This window comes from Vulpes vulpes, chromosome 14 (genome assembly GCF_048418805.1).
Source record: "Vulpes vulpes isolate BD-2025 chromosome 14, VulVul3, whole genome shotgun sequence".
NCBI classification, from domain to species: domain Eukaryota; kingdom Metazoa; phylum Chordata; class Mammalia; order Carnivora; family Canidae; genus Vulpes; species Vulpes vulpes.
In genome coordinates this window covers 56,786,477-56,803,986 of record NC_132793.1, presented here as the reverse complement: position 1 = coordinate 56,803,986, position 17,510 = coordinate 56,786,477, and positions in this window count along the sequence as shown.

Genomic DNA, 17,510 nt, shown 5'->3' with positions numbered 1-17,510 from the left:
ATAATTGATCTCCTAGCCTCCACTTCTGCTCCTCTGTAATTCACGGCTACATATGGACTTACCTAAAGCAAAAATACTGAGGTCATTCTTCAAGCCCTTTTTTACATCTATCAAAAGCCCTCACTATTGAACACACAATAAAAATTAAAATCCTTATATGATTTATAAGCCTTTGATGGTCTACCTCTTTGATTAACCCTTCAGTCAACTCTACCACCACTCCTCTCCCTTGACTTCTACAACCCCACTCACACTTCCCCATTTCTTCTTTAAAAAACATGGCTAGATTTTGCTTCTTCCTCTAAGCTTCTATATATATCCTTTACTTCACAAAAAAAATTTTCTCCCTTCTCTATTCTTTCCCTAGTTAGCTCCTATTGTTCTAAGTTAGCTTAGCCAAGTCTTTCTCATTACTTTTACCAACCATTATTTACTTGCTGGGTCAGAAACTTCAGTTCTGACCTCATCACAGTTCCCCAACTGTGTGGTCAATGCCTGTGTATTACCTTTGTCCCCCCATGTATGCGAGCTCTGTGTGGGACAAAAATCTATTTTGCTTGACTTTATTATCTCTATCCCTTGGGAGATCACATGGCAGATTTTTAATAAATACAGTATAAAGCATTTCATGTTCATATATGGGCACCCTATATCCTGTGGTTGAACGGCTTCTCCCAAGTAGCTCAATAGGTACTTATGTTGACAGATTTGAGATGGAACCTTGAAACTTCTAGAGCAGCCCTAGTCACAGAGCTGGGAAGGAAAGGGGAAACTTCAAGCAACCTCAGTTAAGATTTTATAGTCTATTCTGTCATAGATGGTCTCTGAAGGTACAGCTCCTGTCTTCTATTTGTAGTTCCTTCTATTTACAAAGTGATCATCTGCCTTTGTGACTGTCCCTCAAGAAAAAGCCCTATAAAGATCTGCTTTTTAGAAGGATAATAGGCTAGTGTTTCTCAAATGAAGAAAATCTATAGATAAAAATTTTATTTAAAAAGAACACAACCAATAGCTGCTAGTACCCACCAAATCTATCTGGTTCCAGCTTATTTTGGTAAGGGCCATTAGCAGTACAGCAGTTAAATGTCATTAGATAGCCTCCTCGTCCCAATTTTCATTGAAGATCCCAGGCAATCATGGTAATAAATTTAATGGTCAAATTTGACACACCTTCCTACCTCTACTCCTCTGAATTCTTCTTTAGCTCTCTTCTTGTCCTCTCAACATAGATGAATGGATGGATAGGTAATTAGGGAAACAGATATATAAATAGCTAAAAGTGAATAAGTGAAGGCAGAGAAGCTGATAGAAACAAGATACTTCTGGGGCACGTGCATGGCTCAGTCAGTTAGGCATCCAACTCTTGTCTTCAGCTCAGGTCATGATCTCATGGTCTTGAGATGGAGTCCCATGTGGGACTCTGCCCTCAGCGTGGGGTCTCCTTGAGATTGTCCCTCTCCCTTAGCGCCCCCCCCCCACTTGTGTGCACTCTTTCTCTCAAAATAAATAAAATCTAAAGAAAAATGCTTCTAATGATGCAGATAACCTGAGAAAATACTTTTGTAGTATTTCAAAATGTCACTGGGCCCGCCTCACGTTTGTTAATGATAACATGAGGTACAAGGACTCATACTTTTTTCCTTTCCAGACAAATTATAGTACTCTTTATACTACACTGAGGAGTACCTAGAATGTACAGTGCATTGACTTAAGGATTTCCAAAACAACATTTGTAATTGAACAGGAGATCATGGCCACAGATTTCATGATTGATTATTTGAGAGACAGAGTGAGCACGAGTGGAGGGAGGAACAGAGAGAGAAAATCTCAAGCAGGCTCTATACTCAGCACAGAAACCCATGTGGGGGTCCATCTTATGACTCACAAGATCACAACCTGAGCCAAAACCAAGAGTCAGACACTTCACTGATTGCAATACCCAGGTGCCCCACACAATTATAATTTAGATGCTATGTTGGTAATCATGGTGAAATATTATTATGCGACAGAACAACAGAGAAGAGACAAAGGGAAACAGATACTCCTGTTGGTGTCATTTTTAAGATCTTATGGGGGAACATAACAGATTCTGTGCAGCAATATACATTTTTCTTACAAAGACAATCTCCTGGACAGCTTTCTCTTTTATTTTGCCATCAGAAACTTCACTAAGGCAGTGCAATAAAAATGGTAGCAGTGAGTTGGGTCCCTTGCTTATCCGCCACTGTGGTAGTTCGAGCCTCTGTGTCATCTCATTCATGGTATTCACAATATCAACTCAAACTAGTCTTTTAAAGAATCATTTCTATACACTAAGAAATTCACAGGTATTCCTACATTAAATCATCCTAATCTGGAAACTATTATCTCCGTTTTACAGGTAAGGAAACAAGGGCTTAAAATAATGATCTTCCCCATCAAAACAAAGAGATTAGTAAGTGATAGGCACATAATCAAGCTTATTATCTCTGACTCTCAAGTCCAGTTTCCTTTAAAGAAAAATCTTAGCTTTAGAATATTCTGAAAACCAGGATGAGACAAAAAGGGACTGAAGCAAGGAGTGAAACATTAAAGCCAGCAATGTCAAAGACCCTCTATTTAGAAGGTATCCAGGAACAGTGTTTTAGGAAGACATTTTTGTTAACGATCATCCATTTTCAGAAAGTACATAATTGTTTTCATTACAGAAGTCTCTGCTACGATCTGCCCTCCCTGTGGATGTTGCGATTATTCTGGTAACAAATTATTGCCCGAGAATGCCACAGTGGCCTACGTATACTACACACATGGCAGCAATTGCCCTTAGGACAACTTCTAGAAACTTCAAATGATCAATGATTTATATAACAATTGTCTATTTTGATTGTTTCACTGGGACTGAGGTTCAGAAACTTTCTCCTAAAAACTGCAGCCCCCATAATTTTCTTTTTAATGCAAAGTCTTAGTAGTTTTTTATACAGAAATATGCACAAATTTTTTTTCAAATTTTTTTTTAATTTCTTTTTCCGTTCTGTCAGTCTTTTTTTTTTTTTTTAATTATTTATTTTTGATAGTCATACAGAGAGAGAGAGAGAGGCAGAGACACAGGCAGAGGGAGAAGCAGGCTCCATGCACCGGGAGCCCAACGTGGGATTCGATCCCGAGTCTCCAGGATCACGCCCTGGGCCAAAGGCAGGCGCCAAACCGCTGCGCCACCCAGGGATCCCTCAAATTTTTCATTGCGGTACGATTTTAATGCAATATGATGCATAGATCTTAAGTATTCAGGATAATGGGCTTAGACAGCTGTATTTTACTTGTGTAACCACTACACAAGATAAAACAATTTCTTACATCTATCACCACAGGTCAATTAGCATAGGATTGGTTTCTTTTGCTCAGCATAATATTTGTGAGATTTGTCCAAGTTGTTGCATTTGCACTTAACATTTTAATCTCTGACTTTTTGGATTCATTGAGGAGAAATTGAACTTCACATTGTTACTCAGGGAACAATAAATATTTCTTTGGCAAGATCATGAATTATTCTTTCTGAATGAACCCAAAACATCTACATTTGAATAAGCGGGTATTTCCAAGCACAGTGATAACTTTGGGAGAAACAGCATCAGGACAGGAAATAATAGGCCAGTTATTGGCATCAAGGATACTTAATTCAGGCTAAACTTTGGAAAACATTCAGACTTCACTAGATCCTTTAGTACAGTATATTCAGCAAGGCTACTTAATTTTCTTCTCTGTATTATAATAAACCAGTGCCTCCAAATACAATATTCAGTAGGAGTTTACCTCTACTATTGGAAAACACAGTGATCTTCAGAAGACTTTCATTTTACTCACACAGTCACAATTTAAGTACTGATTTCTGTGACCCGCAAGAAGATCTTTTTCTTCTCTCACTGGGTGCAGCCATCTACCCACAATCCCCACTATAACATATATATTTTTAAATACAAAGTGTTAAGAAGCACCGAAAACTCTATTTCAGTTACATCAACCAAGGACGCTTTAAGACCTTGACTACCTCTGTAACATTGGCATAAGTAGCTGAAAATGCATTCGTGTGATGATGTAAAATATGTCAAGAGTTACAGAGATGATCATCCCCTTGATATATGTGGTCCTTTAGGTATAAAACTATCAAGAGCAAGTTGATATAAAGTACAGGGTCTACAGCAAGGTATGCATACACTATTTCTCATTTTTTAAGGAGGTAGCAAAATGTATTTTAAAGCAAGCTCATTGCTAAGGACTCAAGAGTTCAGCTGAGGTTTGAATCTTTATCAAAAGCCATGGGAGAATCATCCAATGTCTGACTGCAGAGGACCTTAGTATTCTAAATGTCTCATTGTATTGATAAATAAATCAAGTCCTTTAGGTAACGCTGTTGGTCAATGGCAGAGCCTACAGTTGAAGTCTCCTGATCCCCGATCCTCTGCTTTTTCCATGACAGTATATGGCATTTCTCTGAAAATTCTTCAACAACTACCAACTCCCACAAAGTATATTTTGATCCTTATTCTTATTCCTTTTAAAAATGTAGTGACTGTTTCCTGGGCTCTTTGGGTTAGAGAATTGTAGGTAAAACCCCTTCCAGAGAAAAAGAAAACCAGCATTTTTTCTTGAGCCCCAAATAATAAAACTGTAATCTCCAGCTGTTTACCATCTGCTCCAGCCACTATCCAGTGTTTTTTCTGATAACTTTAACTTATTTAAAAAGATAGGGGGGACGAGAATGGTTATTTCAAAGAGCCATTACTAGAGATGTAAACTGTGCAGGTATCTTCTGCTATTCCATTAGCTTTGACCCCACTGCATTTTACAGCCAACACCAATGCTACACGCATACCAACCAAGGTGTATTTATCAGATCAAGTTTCGGGTCTTCACTGCCTTACTATCGCCAAAGCTAATATCATGCTGCTGACTTAACAGTGTAAACACAGCTCCTTATGCATGTGGGCATGGGCTTCTGGGATGTGAGATGAATCTAGATCAAATGTACAGGACCCCTGTCCCAGGCTAGGGAATCAATATCTTACTGGTTTCTCTTCTTTTTTTCCATCTTCACAATAGTGATGACATCACAAAGGCTCGTGTTTGTTAATAGGCTCTTCTATCTCTGTGCATTGTCAAGACCCTTACTTTTAACTGGAATTCCTAGTTTTTAAGGAGCTCTAAGCTCACAACTCCTGTAGTATTATACACCTCTCAGACTAATAGTAATAGATCATATCAACCAGGAATTCAAAGAATAAATTAACTACTATACTACATTCAAGCAACAAAACAAAGTCACCTACTTTGCCACTGAAAATTTAGTTTCGATATATTAGTGCATGCTAATCTCTGGATCCGATGATTCACCAAAACTGTGGCATATATACTTCACAAATATCAACAGCTTTTCAAACCTTAGACAAAATGCTCATTCAGTCTGCAGATATTTATGGAGTGTCTACTCTAGTGCTAAAGCTAGAGTCAGGACTTAGCATAGGAGGTCACAAGCAAGAGAGGCAAACCAGACGTTTTTGAAACAATCTAAGGATCCAGATTTGTCCCATTAGACATAACTGATTTCAGTAAATGATTTTTCAAAGGTAAAAGAATCATACCAAATTAAAAGTGGTGAGAATAAAAATCTTACAATATTGTGAAAGATGATAATATTAACAAGGGCACAAACCAACATAGAAACATCATTGTCTTTCAGGCATTCAATACAATCTAAATTTTTAAGTCAATATGAGAAATTAAATTTTGTTAGATAGCATTTTCTAGAATAGATTGAACCAGCCATTTTAAATTCCTTTTTAAGAAAGAAGAGTGACATGTTTCTTTAAAGTTTATTTTATATTAAACTTTTATTGTTGTGCTGCTCTTTTGCACTCAAATAATTTTTACTATTTGTCTAAACAAAAATATTGCCTTTCCATGGATCCATCTGACTTGACAGCATAATCTTTCTCACTATAACAATCAAGCTGGAGCTTGATTTTACCACTTAAATGGAAATTGGTTTCCTAATGGAAAAATGCATCAAAATTGTGTCAGTGTAATTTCTGTGCAAAGTCATTTAACAATGCAAGATTCAACACCAACTCTTCATTTTGTAGAATTCCTCTACAAATTGTTTCTCAGGACATCAACCACTCTGTTTCTCTTTTTTTATTTAACTAGCTAGTGTCTTGTTCATTCTAGGAAACTGGACCTGGCTATTCAATGTAAGTACTAGCAAAACTGAGCCCTGATAATAGAAAATGTTTCATTTTTTAATATTTCCAATTTTTTAGTTTTTTAATTCCAGTTAGTTAACATGCAATAGTAATTTCAGGTGTACAATATAGTGATTCAGCACTTCCATACAACACCTGGTGGTCATCACAAGTGCCCTCATTAATCCTCATCACCTGTTTAACCAATCCCCCACCCCCTTCCTCTATAGTAACCATCAATTTGTTTTCAATAGTTAAGAGTCTGCTCCGTGGTTTACCTCTCTTTTTTTTTCCCTTTGCTCGTTTGTTAACAAAGAAACATTTTATTTATCTATTCATCAGTCAATGGACACTTGAACTGTTGCCATAATTTGGCTATTGTAGATAATGCTGTTATAAACATTGGGGTGCATCTATCCCTCTGAATTAGTATTTTTGTATTTTTTTTTAAGTTTTATTTACTTATGATAGTCACAGAGAGAGAGACAGAGACAGAGAGAGACAGAGACAGAGACAGAGAGAGAGGCAGAGACACAGGTAGAGGGAGAAGCAGGCTCCATGCACCGGGAGCCCGACGTGGGATTCGCTCCCGGGTCTCCAGGATCGCGCCCTGGGCCAAAGGCAGGCGCCAAACCACTGCGCCACCCAGGGATCCCTGTTTTTGTGTTCTTTAGGTAAATATCAGTAGCGCAATTGCTGGATCGTAGGGTAGTTCTATTTTTTTCAGGGTAGTTTTATTTTTAACTTTTGAGGAACCTCCATACTGTTTTCCACAGTGGCTGAACCAGTTTGCATTCCCACCAACACCACAATAGGGTTCCCCTTTCTCTGCAGCCTCACCAACACCTGTTGTGTCCTGTGCTGTTGTGTTCAGCCATTCTGACAGATAGGAGGGCCTCATTTAAATTTTGATTTGTTTTTCCCTGATGATGAGTGTTTGTTGAGCCTCTTTTCTTGTGTCCATTGGCCATCTGGATGTCTTCCTTGAAAAATTGTCTATTCCTATCTTCTGCCCATTTTTTAATTGGATTATTCGCTTTTTGGGTATAGAATTTGTTAAGTTCTTTACAGATTTTGGATAGTAGCCATTTATCTGCTATATCATTTGCAAATACCTTTTCCCATTCCATAGTTTGCCTTTTATAGTTATATTGATTATTTCCTTTTTAACATAGTACTGGAAGTCCTAGCCATAGCAGTCATAAACCAAAAACAAAAGGCATCAAAATCAACAAAGAAAAAGCAAAATCTTTACTATTTTCAGGTGACATGATATGCTATATAGAAGATCCAAAAAATTTCACCACAAAAACTGCTAGAACTGATACACAAATTCAGTAAAGTCACAGAATACAAGATCAATATACAAAAATCAATTGCATTTCTATACACCATTAATCAAACAGAAAGAGAAATAAATTTCTATTTGCAAATGCACCAAAAACAATAAGATACTTAGGAATAAACTGAACCAAAGAGGTAACAGATCTGTACTCTGAAAACTATAACACTTGTGAAAGAAATTGAAAACACAAAGAAATGGAAAAACATTCCATGCTTATGGGTTGAAAGAACAAATATTAAAATGTCTGTACTACTCAGCAGCACTTGGGTGGTACAGTTGTCTGGGGGTTCAGCTATTGGTTTTAGCTCAGATTATGATCTCAGGGTCATGAGATTGAGCACCGTGTCAGGCTCTGCACTCAGTGCAGAGTCTGCTTAGAGCTCTCTCTCTCTCTCTGTCCCTCTTAAAATAAGTAAATCTTAAAAAAAAAAAAAAGTCTGCATTACCCAAAGCAAACTACATATCAATGCAATTCCTACTCAAAATACCAATAGCATTTTTTTTTTTTTTACAGAACTAGAACAAACAATCCTAAAATTTGTAGGGAACCACAAAAGACTCCAAAGTGTCAAAGCAATCTTATAAAAGAAAAGCAAAGCTGGAAGTGTCCCAATTCTGGACTTCAAGTTATATTACAAAGCTCTAGTGATCAAAACAGTGTGGTATGGGCAGAAGAAATAGACACATAGATCAAGAGAACCAAACTGAAAACCCAGAAATAGACCCACAGCTATATGGTCAGTTAATCTTCAACAAAGCAGGAAAAAATATCCAATAGGAACAAGTCTCTTCAACAAATTGTTTTGGGAAAATTGGACAGCCACCTGCAGAAGAATGAAACTGGACCATTCCCTCACACCACACCCAAAAATAGATTCAAAATGGATGAAATACCTAAATGAGAGACCTGAAATGATAAAAATCCTGCAGAACACAAGGAGTAACTTCTCTGACACTAGCCATAGCAACTTCCTTCTAGATAGTTCTCCTGAGGCCAGAGAAAGAAAAATAAAAACAACTATTGGAACTTCATCAAAAAGTATTTCTGTTCTGAAACTAACCATGTATACTTCTGACATAAAGGAGTATGTTACCTCTAGTAAAGCTGAGGCACTTTTTTGGAAAACATCATTAGTAATTCCAAAGAATTCCAAGGGGAAAACACTTCATCTTTTTTTTTTTCCTGTGAAATTTTTGCTTCTTCTACATTTTCATATTTTCAGGTACTTGACAGTTTGACAGAAAATCAAAAGCACTGAAACTCAAATTCTGCACTTTCCTAGTTGTGTATTAAGTTAGGCATGCATGTGCTCTCTAAAATGCCTTAAAAAAATTCAAAGTTATCCTGTTAATCAGCTAAGATTTCAAGTTGTTCACTGGGTATCAAGAGAAATTTTTGCAGAAACGGTACTATAGATATTATACAACCAAAGACGCTCAAGTTAACCAATATTTAGGACCTAGAATTATTTCTCAGAAATCTTAAATTCTTAATGAAGTTTTACAAATGCCAGGAGAGTCTTCATTAAATTAAGGAGAAACCCACTCCACCTTATAAGGAACTTCCACAAACCATGAGAGACGGCTCATTCTAACATTGTTAATAAGGGGTTTTCAAAGTTTTCATGCTAGGTCTTCCTATCCCAATATTGTTTTTCAAATCCAAAGAGATAAAAACTACAACAAAAAATTCTTATTTATGTTAATTTAATATAGGAAAAAATGGTTCCCCTCTTAAAGGATGAGGACTTCATGTAGAGTCACATGCAGTTACATTTTAGAAAATGTTTATCAACTTGCTCTTCAAGGGGAAGGAGGGAGCCTTGATCCGTATAATTTGCTGATTTCTCTGAATTCCCCCTATGGGTCAAATGGCTCACTAGAATGCTTACTCTGAATGAAAAGTTAGAAAAAGATAAGCAGTATCACACTATTACATGATATTGCCATCATACAAATATAATGGATACAAACAACTTCAAAAGCACAGATAATAAAATGTAGTAAGATGATTGATAGGGCTTAAATATTTAAGTTTCTTAATTTATGTTTTTATACTAATTTTTAATAATGGCCCTGATTGGAAAAACATTCCTGAAAAATTAACAGTTGGCTCCAAAGAAGAAGTGTCAGCTCCAGCACACCATGGTTTGCGAAGAAAGAGGGAGGATGTTAGATTACCAGGACAGAGGCTCAAGAGCAGAAATTTTTCCAAGCACACTTATGTAACCCAGCTAAATATATTAACAGTTAAAGACTAGGAAACCGGAAATTTAAGGAAAGAATAATGACTGAATCTACATTTCCCAAATTATTTATGGCAGAGCAATTGTCTAATGAGATAGTCCATTAAATAGAAGTTCCATAATTAGGTACAGGCTTTAGTTTCTCCTGCTGGCAGGGTATACATTCGGTGGCAGAAATACTGAGATCGGCCTTGGTGAGTCAGATCCCATAGTGTCAGGTCCATAAATGGTCTCCATTCCAGCAACAACCACCACCATAGTAGCCATATGCTTCTGATACTAGAAAATGCGATGGCCTTTGACAAGGGCCGACTGACATACACCTGTTGAGTTATCTAACCCACTTAGTTCTAATGCCGCTGCTCTAATGAACACACTCCAGGGGGGTATTATCATAAGATACAAAGATCTTTAAGCTTTCTTCCTTAACTGAGGCAGTAACATTTGCCACTGGCCAGTAGTCCACACATTTTCTTACTTTGAGATACTCTCTATACAAAAATGGATGACCAGGCCTGGCCCCAGAGCTCTGCCTATTTTGAGGATTTTACATCCTTTTACGTCCTTATTTCTACCCTCTACCAAGGGCACCATTACATGGTGCTTTAACTCAGTTATCTTCCATTTTCAATTTATACTCACATATTCAGCCAACCCATTCACAACCAAAGCTTAGGCTTGATCCTGTCCCATCATCTAGTCTAAGAGATTTCCCAGATGGTGTTCTATGTGACTTGAGGGAGGTTCAGGGTCTGAGATGCTAGAGAAGCAAAGGGACCAAAAGCCTAAAGCTTTGGAATTTAGCAACCACCCAAGAAGTGAAAGCTACAACTTTAATGACTTATCACATCAGGGTCAGGACTTGAGGAGAGTCAGGACTCAGATTAAGCAGGGAAGTTGCAAAAAGGGATACACTGGCTTACTAACTAGCACTTCCACACGTATGAATGGACTTCAGACATGACTGGATCTAGGCTTTCCAACAAGGTCATCAAGAATCTGTTTCTTCCCTCGCCCCCATCTGTCACTTCTTTTTCCCCTCCTACATCTTCTTCATTTTGAAGTGTGTTCTTTCCCCTTTGGTGACAAGTATTTGTCATCATAAGAACTTTGTTAAATCAACGTTTCCAAAAATGACTGGATTCACCTGGCTTAGGTCACAAGCCCATTCTTCAATCAGACCTTGTGGATAGACAATGTGAGAGATTCTTACAGAGAGACCTAAGAGCACTAGGAGACGGTCATCATCAAAGCAGGGAAAAAGGAGTTGCCCGTGAAATACAGGTGTCCCACTATTTTGACAAAAAAATATCTGATGGATTAAAATGAACAAAGGGGATTAAATATATTTTTGGGAATTTTGTCACCACTTCTCCCAGTTTGTATCACATTCTTAGGCTCTGCTGAGGGATGTAAGGGTCACAGAGTGTCTCACATTTTCTCCTAAGCCTCTTTTATCTCTTAATATGCAACCCCTGGTAGCCAATTTTCCTCCAAGAATGAGCATGCCGGGGCACCTGGGTGGCTCAGTCCACTAAGCATCTGCCTTCAGCTCAAGTCATGATCCCAGGGTGCTGGTTCTTCTCCCTCTGCCTGGGTCTCTGTCTCTACCTCCCACTCAGGGTCTCTCCTTCGCTCTATCTCAAATAAATAAAATCTTTAAAAAAACGAGCATGCCAATAAAATTTTTCTTCTCCAGATAAACTGTAGCTTGAATTTTCTACCTTACTCATTATCAGTTTTCTGTACAAGTGCCCTACAGCAGATACAGAAGTAAACATAGAAAAATTACTGACTGTAATTGTAGTCCTCATATGAGTTACTTGATTGGCAATTTGTTTGCTCTTTTCTATACGATTTCAAATATCTGGACAATACTGTCAGAAGCACTTACTGCCCTTTCTCTTTCTTGGCCTCGCTGCTAAGCTGCTGCTTCTGGTTTTATGTTAATGTTTGCATGATCACTGGAAAGTTTTCATTTTGGCCATCACCGGCAGTGTCACTACCTTATTGCATAGCAGCTTCCTAAAGTGGCCTGGAAGGCCTTATTTCTCAGTTATAATAAAAGAGGTAAAGTAACTTTGGCATTTCATATAATCCAATTTACCAAGATAGTTCGGCAAATCCTTAATGATACAACCATTGACAAGATTTAAGGAAGACATTCACTATACCATTTTAAACTGGTGCCTCAATATTGGACCACAGTGACTAGAGTGACTGCAATTAATATTCTTATACTGTGAGTAACAACTCCACTAGGTTCCATTATATGCAAAGGAATTATAAGATGTGTATATTAAAGAATATTTGTATATTAAAGGTGTTATTTTAATAGTTTTGTTTAACCAATCGCAATTTTTAAAATATGATTAGCAATTCTTCATTTTTTAAAAAAGATTTATTTGACAAAGAAAGAGAAGGAGCACAAGTAGGCAGAGCTGCAGGCAGAGGGAGAGGGAGAAGCAGGCCCTCCACTGAATGGAGAGCCCAATGCCAGGCTCGATCCCAGGACCCTGGTGCTTAACCAACTGAGCTATCCAGATGCCCCGCATTTCTTTTTTAATAATCTTTTTATTTCAATAATTTAAGATTTTCAACGAAGACATGGAGTAGACAATTCACATATGCCACTCATGTAGTTTCAAGACTTTCTTCTGTAGGCTGAGGTTCAGACTTGGAGAGCTTGATACAGACCTACACAGTGGGGACAACAGAACCCTTAAGCAACAGAGACCAGATGGTGCCCTGTAGGCCTCAGAAGCCATGTAGTTTTACAAGAAGGGGCAAGGTCAGCAGGAATAGAGGGATTACGTGACGATGACTAACGGAATCTGAGGTCTCCAATATATGGGAAATCAATAAGGATATACATCTACAGGCATCATCAAGACAAAAAGGGATAGTCAGGAGGCTGAAGGTAGGTACCCCAACAAAAGATCTTCAATTTTCACACCAGTCTGTTTTCAGATGTGGACCTACTGACTGAAGGAGAGGCCAGTTTCTCAGGAAGCAGCAGCTATCAAGACCCTGGTCAATGTTTATTATAATAATTTCCCCAATCCTTCTTCAAGGAGACCTGCGATCACTTACTGAAGGAACTAAACACTCAGGGAAGACCATGCCAACATATTGAGGATCGTTAGACACAGGATTCAAACCAGTATTTGCGTATCGATGCACATAGGGCTCAGATCTGAACTCAGAAGCCTCATTCCAGAGGTTTCTGATCTTAACTGTTACCCTGTATGGATTTTTGCCAAATGAGCAAAGAATTCTCCATCCTTTCCTGTCCTTGTTCTTCCCTCTTGTTTTCTCACCGTTTATTTTTTTAGCACCTTGCTCTCATTCTCCTTGATCCTGGTTTAAACGGCCATGTGGAGAACAGAGAAACTATCAGGCTTGAATAGTGATCTTGTTTCAAGCGCGGTCTTGGTTTTTTTTGTATATATTATTTAACTTTATATCCATTTATTGAGGTATAGGTTGTTTACTCCACTGCATAAAAGAACTACAAATCATGGTTAAGGGTTGAGCAAAGCTTTATGGGCTCAAATCTTAGCACTGTACCTTTTCTCTCAATAGAAATAATGGCCCCAAAGACTGGGCACTTTGGGATTCATTATTCCCATTTTCTAAGTCGTCTTCTTTTTTGAATATATACTTCATCCTAAATGCTTTATTTAAAATAAAGGTAGACTGAAACGTTGCTCTTTCACTGCTTTGCCCAGAGCTGTGACCATCAATACCAACAGCGATCTTTGAGGTATTGTCCTCCTTAGTTCAAAGCATGAGGAAGACCGAAAAATGGCCCTATAGATGTCCATATCCACATTCCTGAAATTTGCGAGTATCTCACCTTACACGTTCATCTAGGTAGGCCCTATAGGAGTTCTAAAATTCAGAGAACCTTTCCTGTGGAATGCAGGTAGCCTCTAGAAGGTGGAAAAGACAAGAAAATGAACTCTCCACTAGAGTCTCTAGAAGTCTACCAAGGCTCTGATTTTAACCCCATGAGACCAATGTTGGATTTCCAGTCTACAGGACTGTAAAAAAATAAATGTGTACTCTTTTAAGCCACTAAATGTTTGCTAGTTTGTTATAGCAATGATAGACAAATAATACAAAAGTTAAAAGGAAAGGTACAACTTACAAGTTCACAGCACTGCCAGCAGTAATCACAGGTAGAAAAGGATTCATTTTTTTTTTGTTTTTGTTTACCTTTAGAATAAACCAAAGCGAAAGAAGAAAATCTTACCAGCTAAGAAAGGGCATTAAGTGCATCTATTTATATCTGTATAATTATTGCTCCTTAATTCCATTGTGGAGAAGAATCCATTTCATGCTAAGGGTTCAGCTATCATTATCTTTTAAATTTGTCAAGGTTTGGATATATTTTTAAAAAACTGGAAGCAGGGGATCCCTGGGTGGCTCAGTGGTTTAGCGCCTGCCTTTGGCCCAGGATGTGATCCTGGGGTCCCGGGATCGAGTCAGGCTCCCTGCACGGAGCCTGCTTCTCCCTCTGCCTGTGTCTCTGCCCCTCTCTCTCTCTGTCTCTCTCTCTCTCTCTCTCAAATAAATAAATAAATAGATAAATAAATAAATAAATAAATAATCTTTAAAAAAAACTGGAAGCATTATTCTTTGATTTTTATAATAAGAAACATCAGGATTTGTTTTTAAATCAACTTCCAAAGCTGCTTACTAAGTGTATAAGGTTACTCAAAATACAGTAATGATACCAGGAGGAATTTCGACATGCATGGACACATTTATTAGCCATTTACCATTATTCGACTCTGATCTCTTTGAGTGTAATAGCCTTCTGCTGTCCTGATGGGAATGGATCCAATTGTACAGAGTATGTGTCAGGTCATTAGAGAAGCACTTACTTTAGCAAATTTTAGTGTGCTCTGCACTCCATTTCAAGCAAAAACTAAATATGCATAAACACAATTTTGTTCTTTATGGAAGCTTTTATATGATCATTATTAAAGTTTCTAGTTAAGGCCTCCTTAGGCTCTATAGTCTCTTAAAAAAATTCACTTCAGTAATTTGTGTGTCGATGTTATAACAACTTGAAAATAATGACGATGTATAGTCTCCCTCTGTTAATTAACAAACCAGTTTCATAGAAACAGCTCTTCTCTAGGGAAAACAAAACAAAACCTCATCCAGTATTTATACTAATTATAATTTTTTAAAACTGAAAGAAATCACATGCAATAAAAGACAAAAACACCTTTTTTTATTTTCCCTTATATGTGTATACTTTTCATTTCCTTTAAAAATGTTAGAATAAATTTTTATTCACAAAAGAGAAAATAGAAGAAATCTTGGTGGGAGAATTTTAAAATTTAGATCTTCCAGACAGAGTTATCAGCAGATGGAGATGAGAAAATCACAGAAAACAGCTTTTAAAAAATAGATAATTCTGAGAGTTTCAATTTACTGATCAACTACTTTGCTCCAGTGTTAGTATTTTAGTCCTTTAATTTCATTTTACTTTTTTTTTTTTTAGAACACAAAAAGTTAGGTGAAACTATCCAGCTTATGGATTAGGAAACTGATGTAGGATGTCGTAAAACATGACCCAGGATCACCAATCAAGTATTTCAATTGTACACTGAACATGCGAAGATACACTCCAGATCTACTTGACAGCAAATACAATGTGCTTCGCACCATAAAACAGAAGAGCACTTCCTAGCAGTTTATGTTATGGTCCTTTTCTGTTATTTGGCAAGAGACAGACATTGTGCCAGAGTGATATAAAGTCTCCTTTTAAATAAGTCTTTTAAAATACGTAAGATTTTTTTTAATAAAATTTACAGAGCAAACAGGAACATAGGACATATGCAGATATGGTCAGAATTATGATCGTGAAACTCAAGAAATCTGGGTCACACTTCAATATGTGGTGCCATTCAAAGCACTCCACCCTTTAACATCCAGTGCTCTACACCAATCATAGTTATATGAAGTCTAAGATGGGGTCTGGCCTCTAACATGACACACTTCAGTATCAGACAACTTCACACCAAAATTAACTCCTGACTTGTCTTGACACAAGACATCTTTGAAAAACTAAATGTGTCCTAAGTTTGTAAAATTGTTCAGGACGCTACTGTCGACATTCAAAGAAATCAAACTCTGTTCTACCATTTGATATTTCTGCGGACTAGAAATTTTCAGCATTTTTTTGGAGATCCAGCATTCATGCTCTGCATTTCTATACTGTTCTAAACCATGGAATCCACAGAGGTCATGGACTTTAGATCATGGGACCTTCCTCTTTTCATCTTAAGAAAAATAGATGAATTTCTTTTTCAGGGAAGGGAAATGGTGTATTCTTTTAATAAATATGACATGAAATATCAACTGACCCTTACATACACTTGGGATATGGTGTTAAAGTGCCTATCAGAGCTACTCAAAAAAAAAAAAAAAAAATCAAAATAAGTCTTCAAGCCTTCCTAGGGTTACTTATAGTTTTGCATAAAATGCAAAAACTCTTGTGGGTTTTCCTCATCCACTAGGGAGTATACTCTATGGCCCTCAATGCCACCAATGTGAGGCACACACTGTTAAACAAAGTTGTTCACAATAAGCTCAGTGACTCATCTACCACTGGGGGATTTGCCTGTTGAGTACCTAAGGAACCATGACTTTCAGCCTGAATCTTCTCACTGGAACATCACCTGAAAGTGTTCCTTAGTCACAAATTTGCCTGGGATACTGATAATTCAATCTTAAATTATAGGCTTCTATTATGAAGTCAAGAATCTTTAGTTTTTTTGAGAAGCACCCTTAATAGTCCCAAATGCACACCACAAACAGAAATAATAATTACTTCCTCTCTATTTCTCTCTCTTCTTTTCCCCCTCTCTCTCTTTCTCACATATACACACACATATGTACTTACCCCTGGAAGAAATAACTTCTAACAACCATGATAAGGAAATCTGATGCCAGGGTTTAAAATGTTCATTTTTCTAGAAGTTGATCACTTGACACCATTTAGTAAAATGATACCTGCATATTTTAAATTGTACCTGCAGATTCAAAAAAAAAAATCAATAAATTACCAAAGTACAGCATTTCTTCCATAGTGTCAGTGAGTAGTACAATAATCCCTTATCTTAACAAATAGGACATCCCTGAGGCTGACTGGATCGTGTAACACCTGTTTCTGAAACCTTTGGAAAGACCAGAGGGAACAAGGAGATGTAATCTAGGGAAATCAAATAATTTCAATCTCTAAGTGACTATTTTTGAGTAACTGTAGGCAAAGTACTAGTATGACCATAGATGAACTAGACCAACTTTCTGTCTTGCTTGCCTTTGCCACAAGTCTTCAGTGACTAAAGGGAATACTTGGAGATGCACAGGCCATTAGTATTTAGTGAAGCCTAAAAATACCTATGTTTCTTCCTCTAAAACTAAATTTATCATTTATATAAATCCTATTATGGGAAAGACACATTCAAGTTCCACACATTCCATAGTCCCACTGTTGTCATAAAATACTTTCATTACTCTAGGATGTAATATAAAAGTAGTGTGTTACGATTTCTGGGAATTTACTACTTTGAATATTAGTATATAAAATCTATTTTTTCCCTCATTAAATGATCACTGAAAAATCTTCAGCCAAAATTACTAATTGGCCTCACAGGATGCACCCATCTCTGTATTACAGCA